Genomic DNA, 12014 nt, shown 5'->3' with positions numbered 1-12014 from the left:
TATTTTAAAGTGCTTTCTTATAATTACGATCTTAAGTATGTACTGATAGTTAGTACTAAAAAAAATACCGGCTGTATTTGAGTTTCGTACTTTTTGCACCAGCTGGTTATGAACTTCCTAGCTTCTATTCCAGTAACATGGCGTCTCCGAACGCCCACTTCCGGTCTGAGACACAACTACAGTCAGCGCTCTAGCGTTTGGTCGAATCCCTTGCCGTAGCTTCTGTCTGCAAGGGCTGAGAAACACACGAGCGCGCGCCCCGCGGCCGGAAGCACGCGCCCGCGTGTGACCGCTACGGAGGAAAAGGCCCCTCACGCGCACGCCCCACCCGGAAGAGGGCGGGACTTTCACACTCCTTGGCCCCGCCCAGCCCGGTCCGCCATTGCTGCCGAGCTCCGGATTGTAAACACTGAGGCTGTGAGTGGGAAGGAGAGCGAGAGAGGTAGGAAGACGGGAGAAGGAAGCGGCGAACCCCGGGGAGGCGAGGGAGCGGGCTGGGGGGCTGCGGGGGAGGGGGGCTGCGCCGCGGACCCCAAACAGTGCCGGCTTTATAAAAAACTTCAAGTCCCACAATGCACCCTGGCACCAGCTCTTGTACTCGTGTCTAAGGGCAGACTCTGGGAACAGCCTGTGACCCAGGAGAAGCCTGTCCTCTCGAGGGCTGCCTGAGCTCCAGTCTCTGCCGGTGGGTACAAACCGGAGCCTTGGGGGGGTTTCATGGGGGAGGCTTCTACAGACATGGAGGAGTTAATGTGCGCATGCTCGCCAGGAGGCTGCTCCCTAGAGCCATGGCTGAATGCATGAATTAATCTCGTCCTTAGGACTTGGCTAGGCCCGCATTTCATTCCATTGTTTTTTTGCTCACTGTGCTACCACACACACGGATGGCTCATAGGTGCCTCTGGTCTTGACATGAAAGCAGCTGTCAAAGTGAAGTGTTAGCTCTCGAAAGAGTCCCTGTGTGTTTGCAGACTTCCCCAAAGGACGCCCCTGGGAGGTACTTGGAACCTGTGTGCTATGGTAATCCTCTTTTGCTGTGTTGTTTGTTAGCTGTACTATGGGTCTGTTTACAAGTGCCATAGCAGGACAGGTGCTGTTCAATTCACCCGATAAAACTCGACACCTTGAGGTTCAGAGTTTATCAAAAGTGATGAATAGCGTGCATGACAAGCATTTCCCCTTTAATGGGGATCATCAGTCAAATGTACAGATTTTTGCACCAGAATCTGCATGTCTCGGAAATTGCATCATGCAGGCCTCGAAAAATCTACTCGCCCACTCGCAACTGCAAGTAAGATTTTATCACATCAAGCTATATTTACTAAGACCTACTGACCGGTCTGTTCATTCAGGAAGTGAATGAGCAATAAAGATGCCTTTAAATCTTGTTTTATTCTTGACATGTTTGCGGTGTGTTCAAGGCCTTTTTACAACGTGATGCTTATCTTATCCTGGAAAATGGTGTTTACGTTTCTTTCCTTTTACTGTCAGTCAGTAAGAAAACTTTATTTGGTTAGTTACAACCATAAAAGTATACATAAAATTGCTATTAAAACATAAACAAGATCATATTAAAAACGTGGCACATGTACATCACACATAAAATAACACATTTCCTTTATACAAGATACAAATGTCCACCTACGAATGATGTCAGGTAATTCATTCATATGCATCAAATCCTTCCAAGAGATTCCATACAGTACCATTAACCTTTACATGCACAAACTCATTCTACCCCAAGTGAACAGCATACGATATTTACTCTGTACACTTGAGGAACACCTTAACTTTACTCATAAATCTCCCCATAGCACAAGCAATATCTAGGTTCGTCATTTCCACTAAATGGTTAGCAGCTTGCATCCTATTCCTAATCCTGTATTTTTTAAATATCGGGCATAAAATCTCCTTTTCGTAAGTCTAAAATCTTCATACAATCTAATAAAATATGTACAATATCGCAGTGAGTACCTAACACGCAAGTGCAGGTACCATTACTATTCAACATAACATTTTTGACCTCATTATTCACAGAGCAGGGCCCCATTCGCACTTTTAGTACCTCACGCCTTAAATGGTAGCTCGGCAATCTGTCTAAATAGGGATACTTTTGATTGGTTTCCCAAGCCACGGTCATATGCGACACTGAAACTTTCCGCAAGAGATACTCTCTATCATATGTGCAGGAAGTCTCAGCTCCCAGTGTCCTTAGTTCTTTCTTATCTATACTTGGATGTCCCAGTTGCGGGCATAGATTTAAACCCAACACTCCACATGCTTCACTTAATGCGGCTCTTGTTTCTTTCGCCCAGGACAATTCACTAGTGGCAATTTAACTTTTACACCACTGGGAAATTTTTAGGCGCTCTCCAGTCCCTACACGTTGCCAAAAGCTGCTCGCTAGAGCCATGGCTGAATGCATGAATTAATCTTGTCCTTTGGGACAGGGCTAGGGCCACATTTCATTCCATTGTTTTTTTGCTCACTGTGATACCACACACACGGATGGCTCATACGAGCCTCTGGTCTTAACATGAAAGCAGCTGTCAAAGTGAAGTGTTAGCTCTCGAAAGAGTCCCTGTGTGTTTGCAGACTTCCCCAAAGGACTCCTCTGGGAGGACCTGGAACCTGTGTGTTATGGTAATCCTCTTTCGCTGTGTTGTTTGTTAGCTGTTCTATGGGTCTGTTTACAAAGTGTCCTAGCAGGACAGGTGCTGTTCAATTCACCCGATAAAATCCGACACCTTGAGGTTCAGAGTGTATCAAATGTGATGAATAGCGCACATGACAAGCATTTTCCCTTTAATGTGGATCATCAGACAAATGTACACATTTTTGCACCACAATCTGCATGTCTCAGTAATTACATTATGACAGGCCTCGAAAAATCTACCCGCCCACTCGCAACGGCAAGTAAGATTTTATCAGGTCAAGCTACATTTACTAAGACCTACTGACCAGTCTGTTCATTCAGGAAGTGAATGAGCAATAAAGATGCCTTTAAATCTTGTTTTATTCGTGACACGTTTGCTGTTTGTTCAAGGCCTTTTTACAACGTGATGCTTATCTTATCCTGGAAAATTGTGTTTACGTTTCTTTCCTTTTACTGTCAGTCAGTAAGAAAACTTTATTTGGTTAGTTACAACCATAAAAGTATACATAAAATTGCTATTAAAACATAAACAAGATCATATTAAAAACGTGGCACATGTACATCACACATAAAATAACACATTTCCTTTATACAAGATACAAATGTCCACCTACGAATGATGAGGTCAGGTAATTCATTCATAAGCATCAAATCCTTCCAAGAGATTCCATACAGTACCATTAACCTTTACATGCACAAACTCATTCTACCCCAAGTGAACAGCATACGATATTTACTCTGTACACTTGAGGAACACCTTAACTTTACTCATAAATCTCCCCATAGCACAAGCAATATCTAGGTTCGTCATTTCCACTAAATGGTTAGCAGCTTGCATCCTATTCCTAATCCTGTATTTTTTTAAATATCGGGCATAAAATCTCTTTTCGTAAGTCTAAAATCTTCATACAATCTAATAAAATATGTACAATATCGCAGTGAGTACCTAACACGCAAGTGCAGGTACCATTACTATTCAACATAACATTTTTGACCTCATTATTCACATAGCAGGGCCCCATTCGCACTTTTAGTACCTCACGCCTTAAATGGTAGCTCGGCAATCTGTCTAAATAGGGATAATTTTGATTGGTTTCCCAAGCCAAGGTCATATGCGACACTGAAACTTTCCGCAAGAGATACTCTCTATCATATGTGCAGGAAGTCTCAGCTCCCAGTGTCCTTAGTTCTTTCTTATCTATACTTGGATGTCCCAGTTGCGGGCATAGATTTAAACCCAACACTCCACATGCTTCACTTAATGCGGCTCTTCTTTCTTTCGCCCAGGACAATTCACTAGTGGCAATTTCACTTTTACACCACTGGGAAATTTTTAGGCGTTCTCCAGTCCCTACACGCTGCCAAAAGCTGCTCCCTAGAGCCATGGCTGAATGCATGAATTAATCTTGTCCTTTGGGACAGGGCTAGAGCCGCATTTCATTCCCTGTTTTTTTTGCTCATTGTGCTTCCACACACACGGATGGCTCATACGAGCCTCTGGTCTTGACATGAAAGCAGCTGTCAAAGTGAAGTGTTAGCTCTCGAAAGAGTCCCTGTGTGTTTGCAGACTTCCCCAAAGGACTCCTCTGGGAGGTACCTGGAACCTGTGTGTTATGGTAATCCTCTTGTGCTGTGTTGTTCGTTAGCTGTACTATGGGTCTGTTTACAAAGTTCTCTAGCAGGACAGGTGCTGTTCAATTCACCCGATAAAACCCGACACCTTGAGGTTCAGAGTTTATCAAAAGTGATGAATAGCGCACATGACAAGCATATTCCCTTTAAGGGGATCATCAGGCAAATGTACAGATTTTTGCACCACAATCTGCATGTCTCGGAAATTACATCATGCAGGCTTCGAAAAATCTACTCGCCCACTCGCAACTGCAAGTAAGATTTTATCAGGTCAAGCTACATTTACTAAGACCTACTGACCGTTCTGTTCATTCAGGAAGTGAATGAGCAATAAAGATGCCTTTAAATCTTGTTTTATTCTTGACATATTTGCTGTCTGTTCAAGGCCTTTTTACAACGTGATGCTTATCTTATCCTGGAAAATGGTTTTTACGTTTCTTTCCTTTTACTGTAGTTGTAGGATTTTGTTAAGAAAGCCGTCCGATGATCGTTGTGAAATAAAAATCTTTAGGATGTCAGTTGTTTTTCCCGAACATAAAACTTTAGATAGCTTGTAAATGAATAGTACTCATATATCGGGAATTACGAAAGCACATTTTGTTTTGTAATTCAGAAGTGTGATGCTAACAAAGCTTTCAATAGTAGCAAAACCAACAGAACACGTTTCTTCGTAATGTGCACATGACAAATATTTGCAGAAACTCGATTTCCAAACACTATATAATTTTATCAGTAAAGCTGTATGTTCTGATTGCAAGTGACTGTGCTACCCCTTCAATCTTTAGTTCTGTATCTATTAAAAGTGATAGCTTTCAAACATGATTTGAGAAACATTTTAGCCCCTTCCCTGCTGACAGTGCTGTTAATGAACTAGGAGGCAAGTCAGGGGTCATGTGAATGCTGTGTGGCTAGATTTGTTTAAATCAACCAAAGGGTTTTTTATACAGCTGAACTCACTTATTCGAAGTTGATCTCATATGCAATAATGAAGAAATTGTCGGCTCAGTGAATTAAAATATTTGCATAATTTGAAACCAGTTTATGGGTCAAGAGCATTACAGTTGGTTCGAGTAGATTATTTAAGTCACTCGACCTGCAGGTCTGGTAACATTTTAATGATTTTTCAAGTCCTGTTGGGGCATGAGCTCTGGTTAAACACTGTTAGTTTGACCTGCTGATATGAATGGAGGGTGCAAGCTTAATTGTACCTGGTAATTACCTGGTCAACTATATATACACCTAATAACTTATAATTGAGATCAGTGAGCAAACAGGTGTTTGCGCAGGGATCACAAATTGACAGGGCACTTGTAATCATTAAAGCATAATGTTGGTAATCCATAATCATCCATATATACATGATTCAAGTAGTATTTTGATCACATTGAGAATTCACAGGTTAAGGCATTCGCCATCTGGATTTTTAGTGCATAATATGTCAATTTACTCGTTTATAATTCAGGTGGGAGGCTAACACAAGTTTTTAAAAAAAAAAGTTTTCGAGGTCTTTGTCTTGAGTTTTTTTTGCAGCAGGCTGAGTGGGGGATTTGCTCTCTTTATGTCTATATGTGCGTGCCTTGTGAATTTTTGTTCTGGGTGTACTCTGGTTATTGTTTAACTTCTCCCACTTTGTAGCAGCCATAAGAATTAGCACTTGCCAGAACTGGCCCAGCTAATCAACAGTAACATCATGGCGTCCCTTTCTGGTAGAAATGCTGAAGAGATCGCTTTTTGTTGTGTAGTGGAGAAGGCTGAATTTCAAAAGTCATGGCCCCTGTCTGGATGATAACATTTGCATTTCTTCTTCGTTTGTTTATCTTAATAAAATAAGCTGTTAATCTAACAAACACTAGGAAGACCCAGACCCTAGAGCACAGGACTTCAAACTGGGAGACAGGCCCACACCGGAGGAACTGAATTGCTCTCAGGAGGGCGCCAGTCACAGGCCAAGAGCAGCATCATGCTGAAAACAGTTATTTTGTTTTATTGAAAAAGTTAAGAGATGGTAAGCCATTCTGTAATGAGCCATCAGTAACATCTTTTATTTTGAAAGCAAAGAATCATCAATCTTGCTTTCAAGCTTCTGCAAATATTTCCATGAAATCTGGGAGCATTATACATAGCCTCACATTGCTAAACTTTGAAAAAGGGTGTACACATTTTTATAATGGAACCCATGTCAGTAGTGCAGTCTGAGCTTACATTTACTTGGAGCGCTCTCGCTAATAATGAAGACTTTCAATTAATGAACCATAAATACAAGTTTGAACAGCATTAACATATGGACAAAATTATTACCTTAAATGCAGACAGTGTCCTTCCCTTATCCATAATGTGCTACTGCAAACTGGCAGCCAAAGGGGTTTGTGCTGCAGGGGGTTTGGCCTACTTGTCCCAAGGACAAAATACACATGAAAACTTGTTGCCCTTGACCCCAAACAATATGTCTTGGGCGTCGGACTTTAGGAATTCCACATCCCTGTTTGAATACCAGGTGGTCCTTCTGGCACTGAAAACAAGTAAGGGTGGTAACTCCCCTGGACCTGATGGGGTGCCTTTGGACTTGTTCGGAAACAATATAGATTTTTGGGCTCCATTATTAACTAATCTTCATAAGGCCATAACTTGGTTTGGTCCCCCATGTTCATAGTCTGCATCAATAATAGCAGGCCTTGGAAAAATCATAAATATTTTACTTTCCCTGCAGATTTAGCAACTTTAATAGTCTACTTGGCCTAACTGTAATTTACTTGGCCCATAAACCCATCTCAAATTGTGTGATCCTGAGCAAATATTTTATTTTCGAGTTCAGCATTTCTGCTGTACAAATATAGTTTTATTTATTTAACAGACTACATTTTTTCACAATGTGTAATATGACTCAAGCTCACAAATAGGGTACACGTGACCCCAGACTTGCCTCTTAGTTCACTAAAAGCATTATCACCAGGGTGGGGCAGGGGTACTTCTCAGTTCATATTTAAAATGTCACTTTTGATAAATATATCGCCAATTAATGATGCGGTAGTGCACTGTCATGTACAAACAGCACATTTCCATTGAAATGGCCACAAACTTTCCCATTAGCATGCAGTTTACTGATAAAACTATATAGCGCATAGACAATGCTTGGAACTTGGGTTTTAGGAAAAATATGTATCATTTGCACATCACCCAGTAAAGTGTTTTCATTCTATAAAAACATTTTTTTACCACACGGAATTATATTATGATTCAATAAGAAAACTCTTTATTTCCGTAAAATAACATAAAAGAGACCAACATTTAAATAAAAACATTAAACACTTCCTTTAACAAGCATTTGCAGTGCAATAGGTCTTGCAATTGCGATATTTTGAGCTATTGGCATTGTAAATAACAATGCCTTTTATTTATGTGTTTAAAAAACCTGCAATAATAAAAGGCATTGTCATTTGCCATAGGTCAACGTTTCGGAAATGCTTAACCTATTGCATTGCAAATGCTTGTTTTCTTAGCTTTTAGAAGTGGTCGAAATGACGAGTCGCGCTATTCAAAACTCCAAAATAAATAAATGAATGAATAATATGCCGTGTTCTCAGCATATACCCATACACATTTCACGATGAAGCAGTCTTGTTTGGGAAATAACATGCATAACTGAAGTAGGCGGAATGCAATGTTGATGTTTAAAAATGAAACTGCTAATATCACTTTTAAATTAATTATTAGTGGGGCCATTAGAGGGGATTGTCACTTGATTTATTCACGTAGAATGTAGGAGAAGTGCAGTTCCCATATACCAGGATTTGAAATCCTACAACTAAGGAAGAGGAGAAAAGAGACCACACGCGTTAATTTGAGTTGTAGCTACAACCACTCGCTCCCCCTTTGGTACCCCAGGCATTACCCTTTCAGAGGGTTGCCAAAGCACTCCCTCTCCCCTTTTTGGGGAAGTATCCAGTGTGTAGGCCTTGGAGTCTCAGAGACCCCTCTGTGAGAGTCCACTGCGTAAAGAGAGCCTCTTGCAACAAAGATAGGGAAGTGATACCACTTCCCCTGGGATCACAGCTTACTGGACTTTGGACGTTGCCTTGACTCGTCTACCGGTTTGTGTCCCCGTTACCCTTCCCCTCCTCTTCCCATGCTGTCTCTCACCCTCCCCTCCTCGTTCCCACCTTCATTATCTGTCTACTTCCCTCGCTCCAACCTCCCCTTCCCTGAATCTCTCGCCTTGCCTGCTGTTCCCCTTTCGTATTTGTGCTTATTGTTTATCCCTACCTTACAAGTAACTATGTTGCCATGCTCTAAGAACTGTGTAACCTTTGTAACGATGTAACCTGTTACTATGATCTGATGCTCATGTAAAGCGCTCCGATACTTCCGGGTCTAGCAAGCACTTTATAAAACTTTTAAAATAAAATAAATAAAATAAGAAACAGAATATAAAGGGGACTCTCGGAGCACGGTTTACTGCTTTAAATTCATACCAATGTTGCATCACATGCAGAGCTTTGTATCTGTGGAATAGGTGCCCTAATTTAGAATTTTGCTCGCATGCACCTGCAGCTTCCCAGTCAAGGCTGTTAGAATGTCTGCGAACATGTGATGGGAAACGAACAGCGTCATGTTGGTGAATGCTGAGTGAGTGTCCGAGCAGGGCACGGTCTGTGATTGGTCTTCAGTGTGGGCCTTTAGTTAGGCAGGGGGCAGAGTGCTTTGAATGGACTCTAGCACCAGTTTATAAACACACAGATTAAACCTCGCCAGTCACCCCCCAACTGCACCCAATGCAGGGGTTTTGTGGGAGTCCCCTCTGACTGGACCCTGCCTTAGAGGGGAACCCCGATCTGCGGCATACAGCAAAATAATGGATTGCCCCCTCCCAAATAAATAATATCAATTGGAGCTCGAGACCTGTAATGCGACTTCTGGTTGACTTTGAGCATGTTGTTGGTGTTGCCAGGGTAACCGCGCCTGCAAACATTATGCGCATGCGATGAGTGGCATTTTATTATCACAGCGGAGCTAGGAGGTGTAATGTGCATTATCTTAAAGGTAGATATTGTCACAAAAACATGTCTTTAAAATTCAAATTCTACATATTGTACAAATGTTACCATGGATTAAAACACCAAGGATGCTCCCAAAAGCATAAGTAAGCCAGGTTTTCCAAGATATCTGATAATATCTGATGATTGGCAGCTGCGACTGAACGACGACAGGCATCACTCTAAAAGACTACGAACATACTTGAAAAATACCACTTTTAGTCTGAGATTCACCACAGTGAACATGCTGAAAGGTAGTCATTCTGCTGCCAAATGTTATGCAGGGAGAACCAGAGAGCAATAGATGAGTTAGTGCGCGTAAACCTGCTATGTCACGAAAATATAAACCAACCTCATTGCGTGCAGCATATGTTCATTTATAGCGGCGGGCTGTTTGCGAGCACGAGATAAGCTACTCAGGATCCTGCTTGACGGGGGCCCGGGCCTGCGATGCAACAGCCAACATAGAGGGTGCGTTCTAATGCAAAGGCAGGAGGTAACTGTGCAGAGTGACGCTTGGCAAGGACCGCTGGCTCCACGACGCAGAGTGACTGCATTGCACGAAATCGAAGCGATTTCTTACAGCGAACAATGCAAAAAAAACACGCATGGATCCGGGAAGCCAATGGTTACCTCAAATGAGTGCGAGGAACGCAACAAAGGTGACCTGCTATGCGGCAGGCTATTTGCAAGCACAAGATAAGCCACTTGGGATCCTGCTTGACGGCGGCCCGGGCCCACGGGACCACGCCTCAGCTCGTCAGTGGAAAGCGTGCTCATGTAGGGGTCCCGATGGGCGGGGCCTAAAGGAGACAGGGAGGGAGCCAAAAAGCCTCACAACAAATCAAATGCGAGCGTTTCACTTAAAGTATGACGCGCGCAAATGTAAAGCAGAGGCGGAGCTTCCACCCCACTTCCAAAGCAAACCGACGACAATAGATCGCGCAGAGCGAGAAGCGCATGAGCTGCGGCGCTAGGCGAGACCTAAAAAGGAATACAGGCCCATATTTATTTTAATAAAGTATATAGTTAAAAAAACAGGATAATCAATTACCTAATAAAATACAGGCAACTAAAAATATAATTGTTGTCAAGGTTATAAAACAGGCACTAAAATTAAATGGGATTGGCAGCTGATTCATGTTACTTCCTTGCTTACCACATAACAATAAAAATCCGGAGACCGCAAACACTGTTGAGGACGTCAGATCGGTTTACAGACCTCCAGATGTCTTTTAATTCCTATATGTCTACATATTGGAATTATCCACTTGGCCCTTGCCCCACTATAAGGTAGACAAAAAAACCACAGGAGCTACAGTGGCTACTTTAAAGATGGCAGGGGGAGGAGAGAAGGGCGGCAGCACACGATGGAGATGAAGAAGGGACCTTAGAAAGGATGGAGGAAAAGAGGATGCAGAAGGAAGGGAAGAGGGGGTGAACTCAGAGAAAGGAAAAGGAGGGAAATTAAAGAAGTGGGGAAGAAAAGAGGTCAAAGAGGAGACATAAATAGGGAAGCAAGGATGTCATTTTGGGAATAAAAAGTGAGGGAAGATGTGTAGTGTTTGTTAAATGCCTACCTTCCTAATCCTTCCCTAAGCTCAAAGTAATAGCAGCAGACAGAGGACTAATATCTCTATCTCCCCTGCCTGCATGACTGTGAATGGAAACTGCTCCTCCCTGCTATCTATGTAACAGCAACAAACAGAGGGCTACTGTCTCTATCTCACCTATTTGGCGGCCATTTTAGACCAGTCTCTCTCGTGGGCGGCCATCCTGGACTAGTCATTTTCATCATTATCTGAACACACACTAAGAACTTTGTCATTTTAGACTAATCCCAACTACAGAGTACTTGCTCAGTGATGTATCTACACCTTCTTGGGAAAGAATGCCTGCCTATTATTGCAGTATTATATTTCTACCTATATTTTGAACATCTGTAGTGCACAGATTGCTACCTCATTTATGAAAGAATGTCTGCCTATTATTGTAGTATTATACCTCTACCTGTATTTTGAACATTTGTAATGCACAGATTGCTACCTCATATACCTTTTAGTGCAGTATTATACTTCTACTTGTATTTTGAACACTGGTAATGCACAGACTACTACCTCAGATACCTTGGTTGCTAACCAATGTCATTTCTGATTTTTGATTCATGTACACTACTGTCTTCATCTGTGTTCTGCTCTTATATTCGATCAGCAGTATACTTGAACTTATATTCTGCACTATTCTGCACATTTCCGCAACCTGCACCCATCCCCACTTTCCTCTCCTGTTATGCACCGATTGCTATCTCATATATCGCATACTTCTTCTGTATTCTGCACTATTCTACACAGTTCTGCAACCTGCATCTATTCTCACTCTTCTCTCCTGTAATGCACCGATTGCTACCTCATATATGTCTGGCTGCTCTCTAGGGTCACTTCTACCTGTATTTTGAACATTTGTAATACACAGATTGCTACCTCATATTTTTTGATTGCTCTCTAGTGTCACTCCTACCTGTATTTTGAACATTGGTAATGCAAAGATTGCTACCTCATATTTCTTGGTTGCTAATTAATGTCATTTTGATTTGTGATTTTTGATTCATGTAAATTGCTGTTTGCATTTGTATCCTGCCCTTATATACTATCAGTATTATACCTACACTTACACCTTGTACTTTGTAATTTACCGTA

The 12014-nt window shown here is 42.0% G+C and overlaps 1 protein-coding gene across 1 annotated transcript in view; it reads left to right on the top strand.

The window, feature by feature from the left end:
- Nucleotides 1–246: 246 nt before the first annotated feature.
- The window catches only part of RNF167 (ring finger protein 167), a 265889-nt gene continuing 254121 nt past the window's right edge, over nt 247–12014 (top strand). The window contains exon 1 of the mRNA XM_078669765.1: nt 247–442. The gene's annotated coding sequence lies outside the window, so the exon portion shown is untranslated. The remainder of the gene's footprint in view (nt 443–12014) is intronic.

This window comes from Lissotriton helveticus, chromosome 12 (assembly GCF_964261635.1).
Source record: "Lissotriton helveticus chromosome 12, aLisHel1.1, whole genome shotgun sequence".
NCBI lineage: Eukaryota > Metazoa > Chordata > Amphibia > Caudata > Salamandridae > Lissotriton > Lissotriton helveticus.
This window is presented reverse-complemented; position numbering and strand designations above follow the sequence as displayed.